Source organism: Chaetodon auriga, chromosome 7 (genome assembly GCF_051107435.1).
Source record: "Chaetodon auriga isolate fChaAug3 chromosome 7, fChaAug3.hap1, whole genome shotgun sequence".
NCBI lineage: Eukaryota > Metazoa > Chordata > Actinopteri > Chaetodontiformes > Chaetodontidae > Chaetodon > Chaetodon auriga.
Genome location: NC_135080.1, coordinates 13,254,794 through 13,268,813, shown reverse-complemented (window position 1 = coordinate 13,268,813; position 14,020 = coordinate 13,254,794).

Below are 14,020 nucleotides of genomic sequence, written 5' to 3'. Positions count from 1 at the left end.
ACGCAAACACACACACAGACATGCAAAGGAGCTGTCACATACATGCAGGATATTGTTATGCACACTCATTACCTACAGGAAGATTCACAGTCTTGTACAAAACAAAAACTGCCTGTGACACACACACACACACACACACACACACAGGTTTATTCAATGTAAATGACAGGGTTATTAATACAAATAATGCATTCATAAAGTAACCTGAAGTGGCGCCAAGGCAGAATCTAGCTCATTATAAACTCAACAGAAATATAGAAATTATTTTTAAAATGTGAGTGGGAACACATTTTCAAAAGTTTTCCATTTCCCTTTGCCTCATTCTGTGAAAGCTGTACTGACTTCGGCTGTACAGACAGACTTTGGTGCCATTCTCAAATACTGTAGGTTGGACCAACAAGATAATGACTGTTTGTAACAGCCAATCACTGTGAAGGGAAGAGCAGCTGAGTCTTCGTTTTGTTCCCTGTCCAAATTTTCAGTCTTGGCGCAAATGCAACATATCTTTGGTGTTAAATCCATTTAATTTTCAGGTTTTGTCTCATAGAAATGGCAGACTTAGAATCAGAGGACTGTCATTTCATGCATAGTATCCTGAGGCTTGAATTTGACCCATTTTAATGGCGCATAAACTAAAATAGACTGACTGACACATTTTAAAACATTGTACGAAACCACGTACACCTCTACACATGTATGACAGTAGACAAATATACTGTAAGTAGACTACAAGCATGCATCAGAGCAAAAGATGAAGGAAAAACAGATTAAAGATGGAGGGATTTCCATCTTATTAGTATGTAAGTGACCATGCACAAGCCACAGCAGTATTTTCATGTGTTTTAAAAGGACTTCATAATCGTCTGATAGGATTAAATGTACTGTGCTGTTGGCAAGCCTGTTCTTGTCCTAGCAGATAGATCATGCATACAAACATGTCTATCCAATACACAGTAAATACCAAATGCACACAGTTAGTACATTTTGTACACAAATACATTCATGATTCAAAGAAATTAAGCAAGGAAGCAGGAAAATGTTTTTTAGGCTAGATGTTGGCTCACTCAAATTTTGAAATGACCAAAACTGACAGTTAACCTCCGGGACCTTTAAGCAAGGCAAGTCTGTGCCATTTTTACCGGAAATAAATCTGACCACCTCATGTGAAAAAGACCGTACATGACAGCAGGGGTACCATGCAAAACAGGGCTTTATACAATCCATCCTGTTTTATTGTTGACGTTAAGCATCATAAAGTGGGCCTGTAAGCAAAAGTAGACCCTGTTTCCTCACAATAAACGTTGGCTTTCATTGGCCTCCAGCTAATTAGGTTATTAAGACTGAATTGCCCTTTCCGACTTTGCTTATTCAAGTTAGACCCAATAACCTGCATCAATGATCAGGGACTGATTTAATTAAAGTGACTGATATTTAATTACAAAGAACCTGACATTTATATCACTTTGATTGTACTAAATCACAGGTTCTCTGAATTTTAGGCACACGCCCTGTTAGCAATAAGTTGAAGTGGGACAGCTAGAAGAAAATATGTTTGTGTCATCTCATTACAAACATAAACTGAATGTCAAAGATGGCGCCATGCGAGTGGCAGCTTGTTACAGCAGTTTTTCTTTTGCATTTGTGTGTTTTTGTGTCTTTCTCGTGTTACTGAATTTCCCTGTTGTGGGATCAATAGTCTTATCTTATCTCATTAACACACAATGTTTACAGCAAACGGGTGAAAATGGGCAGTGAGAGACTGGTAAATGCAAACAGTTATATAGCAAATAAACAAGAGGAAAATTATTTTCTTTCAGTTATGAGTTCAACTAGTAAGATTTAAGTTGACATCATATTAAATAAACTTTACAATAAAAACAGTTGTTTTTTCTGTTGCTGTTTTGTTAAAGGGGGAACTCTATGAAATACTAATGTAACCATGTGTTCAAGCAAGACTTATACTTACTTTAAAAGAAAGAGTAACACATTCTTAATCTTAAATGAAAAGCTGCATTCAAAAGTAAAAAAAAAAAAAGGCACCATTTCTCAGTTCAATACATTCTGTAACCTTGTTGGTCTGGTATGACCTTTAGCTTTTCGTGGCTAATGTTAGCTTACGTTAGATTGATACTGTTTGGCAAACATTGCATAGGTTCATTTTAAATGAACAGTTCAACCTTTTGGGAAAAATGTCCATTTGTTATGAGCTGTAGAAGTGCTGGTAGGCAAATGTTGTTACCTTTGGACAGGCTAGCTGTTTCCCCATGTTTCCTGGCTGCAGCTTACTATTTATCATACATATATTGGAAAGGTATCAATGGGTAACTCTCTGCAAAAAAAAAAACAAAGAAATGCACCGTATTTCCAAAAATATATTATTCCAGTTTTCTGTTAAACAGTCTTTGTATTGTAGATAAACTATGGCCTTTACATACAAAGTGAAAAGAACAGACTATCTCCGAAGACTGATGTCTACACTGATTTTTATACAGTCTATGATGGGAACTGACTCACTGTCCCCAAAATCAACGTGAAATTATTTTAGGAAGGAGCGACAAAACACTGAGATCATGAGAATTTCTCCTTTGCATAAGAAGAACCACCTCTCCAAAATAGTTAATGGACTCCTTTTGTTAACATGGTTCATTCACTGCTAAAGAAGATCTCATGGCTTGTGTGGTCAAAGCTTTTACTTGTCTGGTTCACAGAAAATAGCAGGGATGCCTGAGATTTTGCGCAGTCACTTTAGAGATATTTGCAGCAAAAGCATTACGTTATCAGAGTCTCTTGAGCCAAGATGGCTAAATGTGATCAGAGAGGACCTAGCAACCAGCAGGCTAACAAAAATACAAAACAGATGTTTAGGTTCGGGTCGCTGACACTCTAATTGTACTTGGTTTAGATGGTAATCAGTGAGTGAGGAATCAGTGTGTTTTGGTGCTTTTTTGTTGGCTCTCCTTCTCTGTAAGTATCCCAAAAAAAAATCATACTGTACATGGACTATGTGATTATAGTCGAGGACATCGTGTCTCCCTGGTGTTTACATGTGTGGAAAACTTCAATAAAACAGCAGAGATAGTGCTGTGGAGAGATAAAACAGAAAAAACATTAAGTCTTTCCCCCATGTTGTTACTGAAAGTGTGTTATATGACTCTCAGCTTTCTGTTTATCGTATCTCAGGTTCTCATGTTATCCTGCCAAGAGGTAATACAGTAAAACAGCTTGATCTACTGTGGTGTATACATTATGTACAGAGTTCAGCACAAAAACTTACTGATGACCTTTGACCTTCAGGAGGGAGCTGCCCTCGACTAAAACCGGACCAACTTGATTACAAATAGTGCTGTATTTTATGAGCTATTCACTGTCTTTTCTTATCCAGGTCATATTTACTCTTTGACTCCTTAACAAGTCATTTGAGTGATCAATCTTTTATGAAACGTGAGCATGTAAAATATTTATAATGCACCTGGAGTACTTCTAATGCAGTATTTACCACAACACAGTTCAGCGGTGTTATCAAGCCCACATGTCCCATCGTGTTTCACTGAATTAGGCTTCACATGCAGATCCAGAGCTCACAAGCTGTTCAGAAATCCACTTATATCTCAAGCAAAAGTGTATGGAATTTCCATTTAATGTAATATCACAGGTATAAAATGTCTTCCTGTTGGGATTCATAGTTGCCTTGTGGTCAGCCATTAATTTTGGAGGTGTGACGGATCTATGAACTCATTCATATTTTCAATTTTGCTCTCTTGTAATATTTTGAAATGCAGCTATGCAAAAACACAGCCCTCACCACTGAAGACGTCCCACAGAAAATTATTCTGATCAGGGGCACCATCTTGTGGATGTTGTGTGGAAATTGCGGAAGAGTGGGTGTTCAATTGACAATTAACTGGAAATCCTTCTAAAAAAAAATTCTTTTGTGAGCAAAATATTTTTTCGGTGTCATTAATTTAATACATTTTTCTGTTTTAGTTGAGGGTATGTACAGTAGAAGAAAAATAAGGTTATGGCATGATAGGGTCCAAGAGAAACTATTCAATTTTTTGGGATAATAGGAACAGAATTAAAAATTAAAAATAATAATAATAAAAAGAGTATAAATGATTAGTTTATTTAGCCAATTTTATGACAGTAAATTTTCATAAAAGAAAAAGTTAACTTGGGAAAAAGTTTGAGGCAGAAAAGACATTTCGCATCCAAAGTAATAAAGTGGTCTTGGGAGTAAAAGGTAACGCAAACTAAGAGAAGCAAACAGTCTGTCGGCAATAACAGGAAGTAAAACCACGGCAGTGTTCTGTTCACATCATTATTTATTGCAGCTTTACAGCCACAACTCTTTAAATATTGTAGGTCTGTCTGCTTCCCTGTGACCTGGTTTTACAATGATGCCTTTATCAAGATCACTCGACCTACTTGCCCATCCAAATTATCCAACCATGTCATCTGACGTCGCCATGGAGACCTCCTCCTATTCTGCCGCAGCAGCCAGCAGATGGTAGCACCAACTCGTTTTCTGCCCGGAATGTTCCACACGCCGACTCCTCCAGAGGTTGACTCTGCTCTGACAGACACAATGACGCAGCTATCTCTGCTTTTGGCTTGGAAACTGTCTGTATATTTAGCACCCTGTTTAAAATTAGAGCTCAGCACATGGGGAATAAATTAAGCTGGCAGTTTAAATAGATATCTGCCGAGTCACACAAATTGGACTCGGCACACATATGTCCATAAATACTAGGTGGATGTAAAGGAGGAGTTCAACTTTCTGAGAAGCTGAATATAAAAGCATTTGACTAAGTTTTTAATTTGTTGCATATTCATTATTGGTCCTCACTTGGTCACACACACACACACTGTGTTACAAAGGTTGCTTTATGTCACATGACTCCACATTGAAAAGATGTTGACAAGCATTCATGGTGTGTTGATTAGTTATAACTACTTGCAGTGATACAAACTGGTTGTAGACAGACACACCTTATTTACCCACTGCTGATACACGAGTCCATTGTAATTCTTTCCACTCTACAGAGGGACAAGGAACAATCTTTCCACAGCAAAAAACAAGACAACAAAAAGGACAGCAGCACCAATGTATCTACATCTGCATGAGAATGCAAGCAGATCAACTAGTTCATAAAGTCTTTAGTTGTTCTTAGTACTTCTTCTTTTTTCATTTTCAGAACTGAAGTGCTGGTGAATGACCACTGGAAGAGAAGCCATTCTTTTCTTTGAATGCTGGCTTGGTATTGGAACATGTGTTCGCCATGTGTTAAGCATCAGCTCACATGAACTGTGTACTTTGGTGTTCATTGGTATGTTAGTGTACCATGTTGTTGAACTCTGATCCTCTGCGTGGGTGCTGCTCGCTTGGATTGTGGCCTGTCTGTTAGTGGCATTACACGCTGCTTAACCCGCTTTCTTTAATGCTGTAACTTGTAAAATCACACTAAATATCCCTAAAATAGAATCTTGTGTTTCATGGCGATTGTGCAGTAAATGATTACACAGCTATCCTCACTAAATGTTATCTGAGAGACCACAAAAACTCTTTGACATACTACAATACTTATTTTTGCATCTGCTTTTGGTCCATAAATCAATAGATAATTGATGATCGCTGACAATGAGCCACATGTGGTATGCCAGTGCATGCAGGACTGACATTCTGCAGTATCTGAAAATTCAAACGTTTGGGTTGGGTCAATAAGAACCAAAACAGCTCCATGAAGCAAAACAAAAATCGTGCTGAGTTACCATGATTTGTCAATTGTGGGAGAAATAGTATGAGAAAGAACAGGGAGCCACAGAACAAGTAATGTAACCAACTCTGCAACTGTACTTAATCAAAGAATTGTGCTGCACTAGCATTGTTAAATTACATTTAAACAATGATAAATACATGTCGCTTTGTAATAAGTGCATTCAATGCTCTTTCTGCTCTATGTGTGCCAGCCTTCAACAGGGACAGGATGGTAAACTGGTGAACTAAGATTTAGCAAATTAAGTGTTTTGTGCTCATCAACCAGTTAATTCCAACCTCATCAGAAAGTATGAGGAAATCACCAGTGTTGAGATAAGACAAAGCAAATGCCCCAGTTATTTGGTAACCTTGGGAATTTGAACCAAGACTGAACTGGATACAGCATGGCATGGTTTCATACTGAATGTTTTTGAAAAGGTAATATCATCTGCATTCTTGTTGCTGGCTTCTCCTGACTTGTGGCACAGTGTGTGTCAGCGCACTGGACTGAAAAGCTCAGGTTTCCAAATTTGAGCCTAAAAGGAGAAGTGCAGTAATAATGTGTAATACAACCATGTACTGGAGACCAGCTGAAAATGCACAATGTCTATATTTTCCAAGTTTTTGAACCTGTGCAGCATATTTGTATTTTGTGATGTCCATAGACTTAACTGGTCAAGTGATTATATATCCCAATATATATTATAATCATGAAAATGGTTCTCAGCACTTCTTAAGCAAATATTTTGTTTGTTTACAGAAATGGTTTCTGTACTACAAGGGGCAACAGAAACTCAGATAATTCCTGATATGTATAACAACATATTAAAATGAACTACTTCACATTCATTCTTCCTTTTTTGAATGAGCTTCAAAGGTTGCAGATCTCCTACAATGTAGTCCAGTAAGTTACACATCTGTCTACTCATTGGGAAACAAAGGTGACTGATCCCTTACAAAATACTGTGAGTTTGACCCTTTGTTATACCCTTACCCTTTGTTAATGATTTGTTATGGCCACCATTCACTCACAGATATTTCACAAGACTGGTTGGATGATTCAACTCAATGTGTTGTTTCAAATTCATTGGTGATGTGGTTGATGTTTTTTCAGACCCAGTGGGCACAATGTGCATAAAAATTTAGATTTTTTCCATTGGAATCTGTGCTGATTTTTTCAAAAAAAAACTCATTAAAATACTTACAGCTGCGTCTGAATCGCCAGTTGCACTAGTCTTGCTGGCATGCCTTTGTTTTTGTTTTTTTCACAAGATGGTGAGGTCATTACCCACCCTGCTATGCCTCTTATTGGCTAGTACTCATATTCTTTGTTGGTTGAGTTGGTCATTAGTTGCTAACAGATTTGTTGAGTTCACTGCTGACCAAAAATATGAGCACATTCAAGGAATGCACTTTTAGCATGTTTGTGTAAAACAATGGAAACCAATCCTAACCCAGATATCGCCATCTACTATATATTGCAAAAGAAAATTCAGAGGGTTTGGTGGAGAATCTCACGGTATAATTATGTAAATACCCTGATTGTCGCATGGTTTGCTTGTTCTACTTTTTTTACTATTTGAGCCATGAAACCAGAGAAAAATGACATTCTTTCAATGATACGCAGCAGGTAATGCAGTACTACCTAGGTACCAACAGCAGCAATGGGCTATCTAAGATTCGTAACATCTTGCCTTTCTGAAAAGCAAACACTTTGTTGGGTTTCAGAACCAAACCATACACAGCACCCCGTTACTGGATATTAGCATTACAGTACACTCTCAGATATTATAATGCAATTGTCAGTATACATTCAGCAATTTTGTTCCCCTTTTTTTTCTTCAACAATGCTAGTAGAACAGTCCCATATAGAGAAGCATAGAGTATCCCAGCTTCAATTTAGGCTTAACAGTTGCCTGGGACAGCTGTCCAGACCACAACTGTGTAAAGACTGTTGGCGGGATATATGCAGGAGAACGGGCAGACCAATCATCAAAACGACTGAGTGGGGCCAGCGCAGTGCATGCTCTTGGAGACCACTCAGCTCTTTTCCCAGTGCCTCACGGCTGGTATGGCATGCAGGGGGTCAGGCCATTGGCATACTTTCCAGATGAGTTCCTGGGTTACATGACAGTGCTGGCTCTGCCTGGTTCAGCACTACAATGATCCCTCTACTTGTGAAAGGTAGGACCTCTGTTAGGTCCCCTCCAGATGTGTGTTCAGTCTCCTGGTAGTCGCTTCATCCAGACTGCTTCGCCTACTGTAAGTTCAGATAGGTCCCTTACTGATTTCTCATAGATCACTTTGGAGACTTCTGGCACAGCTGGTCTAGTATCCTGGTCACCACACATGGCTCCATACAATCCATAAGCCTCTAGGATAGGGGTAGCATGGTCTTCAGCAGGCACTGGGTCAGACCACTGTCCATGCCCTCTGTTGGTGTGTTGCAACACTGCAGGATCATTGCTCTCGTAGAGAGCCTTTTTGCAGAAGTTCTTGGCTATTTTCACAGCAGCTTCAGGATGAGTCCATGGGAGCAGGCACCTTGGATTGGAGCTTTTTGAAGGCCAAGTCGCAGCTTGCCCAGCCAACATTGGTCCATAAGGACCAGTATCTTGGTATCATGGTCATGGTCTGCCTTCTCATCTCTTTTGCCACAGCCCCCATGACAATGTTGTCAACTATTAGCTTACTCCACTGAGCCCAAAAAGCAGCTCATGCTGCTTCCTATGGTACATGTATTGGACCACAGATACACCATAGGGAAGCTTCAACAAACTACTAAGCTCATCAAGGTTGCACTGAAGGAAGGCATCCCTGCCATCAAAGAGTAAAGGCCCTCACCTTCTGGAGCTTGTAGAGTACATCCCATACGGTGGACATGATGTAGTGCGATTGACTCACAGCTTGGCTGAGGTGCTTTGGATCAATGCATATCCAAAGCTTGTCAGGTTTCTTTACAATCGTCATTTTGCTAATCCAACTTATTGGCCATGTAATTGGACCAACATGGCCCCCTGCTTTGTATTTGGAATGTATGGCATAGCCATTGTGAGGTGCATACTGGACTTGCTAAATCGCTGCAAGTAACCAAAAACACACTTCACCTGGTACAGATTCAACTGTAGCAGAGAAATCATCTTGTTCCTGAAGAATAAGAATTCCTTTATAAATCCCCCAAATGTATCTTTATCCTCTGATTAGAACCAATTTAAACACACAAGCAGGTAGACAGAGAAAGCTATACATGCAATTGATGTGGAAAGATGTCCAAGTGCTGCAGAGCCTTGAGCAGTTAGGGTTAGCCACTGCTACTGCCCTAAAATATTTGTTGCCATACCGGGAGTCAAGACCAAGTCACCTGGGTGAAAACCAGGAATCCTAATCGCTAGACCATACGGAACAGGTACAAAGCACGTTGTCCACAGTCTGGGGCACAGTCAGCTTGAACTTTGTTGATAGCACTATGGTGGGCACTCACAGGTGGACCCTAAGAGCAATGACTGCTCTCTGAAATCTGAAGTGTATCTGCAGCCGCGCATGACACACTGTCACCAACTGGGCCCATGGAGGGCATCGAGTGGTCTGAGTAGAGTTTGCTTTTGGTGCTACTTGGCATGTCTTGTCCTTGAAATTCATGACATTGCACCTGGTTAATGAATCAAGTTGGCTTTGCTGCTTCTTGTTGTTCAGTTGAAGAGTAACAAATCACTTTTTCCTTTTCCTGTCAAAGCTACAATACATTTGTTTGATTAAACTTCATTTTCAGCACTACCATCAACCTGACCTGGAACTGAATTGTCCATGGAATGAACTTGTGCCCTTGTTCCCTCTTTGATGTACACTATCACGAAATGGTTTGCTCTTAGAACACCTTGCCATAAACTGGACATTGCTCTTTTCCCTGTCCATGTGAAGCATTGGAGGTTCTACATGTTGAAATGCTATCTGTAGTCGTATCATATCACATCATATTTTCATGTCCTTCAGCTCTGTAGCACGGCATGCTTCCTCTGCAGCTGTCAGTGTTAAATCTTTCTCCGTCAACAAACTTCTGTGTGTGCTCTCATTTGCAATGCTAAATGCAACTTCCTTGATCAGTTGATCAGTGCCCCATATTCACATGTAGCAACTTTCTCCCTCAGCCAAGTAACAAAACAGTCAATAAACTCACCATCCTCCTGGTTGCAACAGCCAAAAATGTAAATCACATTCTTAAAGGGTTTGAAGTATCCCTCCAATGCATACAGAATTTTCTTTACCTCCATCTGTTCCACCTCTGGTTAATTCCAGATTTTGCCTGTATACATGCCTGTATTTAGTGCCCATTATACTCCTCAGAGTAGCTGCTCAGACTTCTACCGATTTCTCATGAAGTGCTGTTGCTAAACTGTAATCTTCAAATTGTGCTCTGAAAATGCCCCAATTAGCACTCCAATCTCCGCTGAGTTTCACTGGAGTGGGAGGGGAAATGATCTTTACTGCCATGATTTAGCGCATTTGCTAGCTAGCTTTACCATGCTGAAACCGGTAAGCTAATATTCACATTACCTTTGACAAAAGGGATGAGCGTCACTGTCATTCACTCACATCTGGCAAATTCATGATAAAAATGCAGGTGACGGCATCATCCTTCCCTCTCCTGATGCCATGTTTCAATATTAAGAAATGATAGCAGTCAGGATTGCTGGCATGTTCTTTATCGAGGCCAAAAACAACTGCCATCAGGGGCATAACCCACTTACAGCCATATACGGCAAATAATGCAGTACTACCTAGATTCCAACAAATGGCAGTAACGCGCCATGGCATCTAAGACCCGTAGTACCAACATGCTGAAAACTGTTTTTCAGCGAGCCTGACTCACGCTCAACAATTTTCCTGTCATTTACACCGCAAGTGACGTACAAGTATCCCTGGCTAAGACTGAAAGTATTTGTGGCTAGCCTGCAGCAAATTCCTTAACTGTCACATTACATGGGATATACAGGGTGTGGACATTCTCTGCTGAGGAGTAGTTTAGCTTAGTATACCCACCAGCTAATGTGTGCTAGTTTCATTGTTGTAGGCCTGAAAGAAACAAGAAAAGGGACAATAGAGACACAAGACAGGTAAATGAGCATGATGAAGAGGGGGCCAACGTCTGTCATTTTGTTTGTCAGTGTGTACTGCTGTGAGTGTACATCTCGGTCTGCACAGGTGGCATGTGTATGCATGTTCTTTTCTCTGTACGATGAGATTGCTGGTAGGTAACCACCTCTCCTTCAGGCTAAATTGGAGTCAGCTAACACTGGAAGAGCTAATGCAACATGACAGTTAGCCTGGCCTGCTCAACTGTCTCTGCACACGGTCCAAACAACCCTGGCAACTAAAACCAAAGCATTTCTAAGACAAGAGCATAGGACAAGAGTCACCTGCAAGCTGGGTAAGTCCTGGTTTATTTTGTCTCAGTTTCAGGAAAATAAAACACAGTGGCTTTTGTGAGATATTTTGGTACTGAAATGACTGTCATGTGCAATCACTGATACTGTAGCAAATTCTTCATGACCAGAATGACCCAGTTACAGATCACCCCCGGCCCAATTAGAATGACATTTAAATGCAATTTCTGCAATTTTATTGTTTAAGTAGAAAATATGGCTCATGATAGTACAAAACACCTCAGCAGGAATAAGATTGGGATTGCAGTTTCCCAGGCCTCAGCTGCAGTTGGACCAGAGTTTAAAGGGCTCAGTTGTAAGATCTATGTCAAACTTCTCTCTTGTTTCCTCTCATTTGTATTCTCACTCTCATTCCTTCTGCCTGTAATGCTATCTTGTTTTTGCCTTTCCTTGCTCCTTGTGCAACCCATGGAGTCTTGTGCAAGGCAGTGTGCTGTATGACAGAGCAGCAGCATATGAGGGCCAGAGAGCAGCAGGTGGGCTATCGGGGCACAGCAGGGCTCATCTTTTCCCTCATCTGCAGTACACCAGTCCTGTACAGCGTGACCTTACAGTACCTTAATAGCCAGACTCAGTCTCACTTTCTTTCTGTCTCCCTTTTGCATTTTGTGTCTCTGTCATCTTGTGTCTCCCAGATTCAGACAGACAGAAAAACATGCACGTCTGACAGTGCAGCAGGGAGGGCAGGGCCTTTGTCCCAGGCAGTTTGTTCTTGTTTTGCTGGGTTTTACAGTTACAGGCTTACATAAGCAAACAGCCCATGAGCAGCTGCTTTAAAAATTGACTCCAGGATGCAGTCTCTTCCACTCACAAACACACGTACATGTTGGCATGAAGATATTGCATCTATGTCAGTATGCTCATACATGCACAAAACCAGAGTCTCTTCCTTAAATATATTTGAAGCTAACACTGTCATATTAGTGTGTGATAGCAAGGCGTTACCCCCGGATGTTTCCTTGCCCTTGGTGCCTGTCTGGGCTACACAGCTCTGACGAGGGCCGCAGATGGTGAATGAAGAGGAGGTGGGGAGGAGAAACAGAGATGGGTGCTGAGGAAAAACAAAGAGGGAGTGGGAGAGAAAGGGAGAGAGGGATGTAGAAGACGAGGGAAATGAAAGTGGAAAGAGTGAGGAGGCGAGGCAGGGAGGGAAAAGTAAAAAGGGAAGAACAAGGAAGGATTGAGATGAAAAGGGAGTGGAGAGAAGCACAGGCAAGGAAGACAGCGTAGGGAATAAGAGGATGGAAAGAGGGTAAATAAGACCAAGAGGGTGGATACGAGAGGTGAGAGGAGTGTGTGTGTGTGTGTGTGTGTTATCAGCGTTCATGTGTGCTTGCACGTGCAGAGGAAGCCTCCCTGGAAAAATACCAGCCTTCTTTCTCACTTCCTTCACTGATGTGTCTCATCGCAGTCCACTTGGCTGTCCTGCTGCACACCAGTCCACCACCATCACCCTGTTAGTGGTATCCTGCCCTTCTCCTTTGCCCCTACTCTTTTATTCCTCTCATTCTTCTTCTCTCGCCAGGTTCCTTTTTTTTTTAAGTCGCACTACAGCCATTGAAGTGTAAGAAAGTAGCATGGCCTCAAGATGTCACTGTTTTTAATTTGCATTCGTGTGAATTTTGGCTCTGAATGTCATCTATTAGCTGGGAATTGAGCAGTCTGTGCCTGACACTTGCAAAATGTTAAATCTGATAACTTTTAAGAGCTTTCAATATATTCATTTTGATGTCCGCAAAGACAAAACAGTGACACTGACAGACAGTGACTCAAGAGTACTTGAGCTGGAGAGACAAGAGAGAGATCTTTGAACCTGAATTGCTGTACTGTAGGTTTAAAAATAACTCAACTCTGGCCTATAGAAGGATTAAAAATAAAAAAAACAAGTTCATGAATTTCCCTAATCAAACTTCATATTGCTTATAATGTCCATACAACCTTTTCAATCTTAACTTAGATGTTAAAAATATCTCAATTCAAACATTGGATTTGAGAAGTACAAGCCAATCTTTTCTGTTGAATTGGAAAGAAAGACGCCATGGACTGATATTTAGGTTTATAATAAAACAAGAATAAAAGAGATGGTTCTGTAGTCTGATTGGTACCTCATGTTCAAGCTAGTGAATAACTGGCTATTTATAGAAGCAGGAAGCGAGCTGCTGATGACTCACTGCTACTTCCTAAAGAACCAACTGCAGGCCCAGTGCAACTCGCAGTCTTCTAATTACTCACATACTGTACCCAAGCAGACAACTGAGGGACAACATGAATACACAAAAAAATAATCATGCAGAGAATTGGAGTTACGATAATGCTTTCGTACATCAAGTTATGGAGAACACTCAAGTCAATTTTTCCACTAAGATGAGTCATGATTAGTGGATGGGGAGCTTTGAGTGTTATGTTGTCCGGACGTCATAATGTCTCAACCGTTGAGTATTGGATGTTGCACCCCTTTCAGGCCACAATATGCCAGTATCGATTGGTAGGGAAGCAGTTTGCTTCATTATGTTTATTATCTACCAACTTGTCTGTATGTTACATCATGATATTAGCAGTAAAAATATTTAAAGTGCAAAGCAATCATTAACTCCAACAGGCGCTAAAAGTTGTCTTAATATCAACTAAGTCCGCAGGCAGCCAATAATAGTATCCATAGGCTAGCAGGCTAAACAGCACAGAGTCTACTGTCTGACTGGTACATGTACGAATCTGGCGAGACTTGGAGCCTCCAGACGTTTCCTTCAGTATTCGACGATACAGTTTGGCAGATAGGGGAAGCATCCAGGGCAGTGAGCATGTACAAGAGCCGCTATCAGCATGC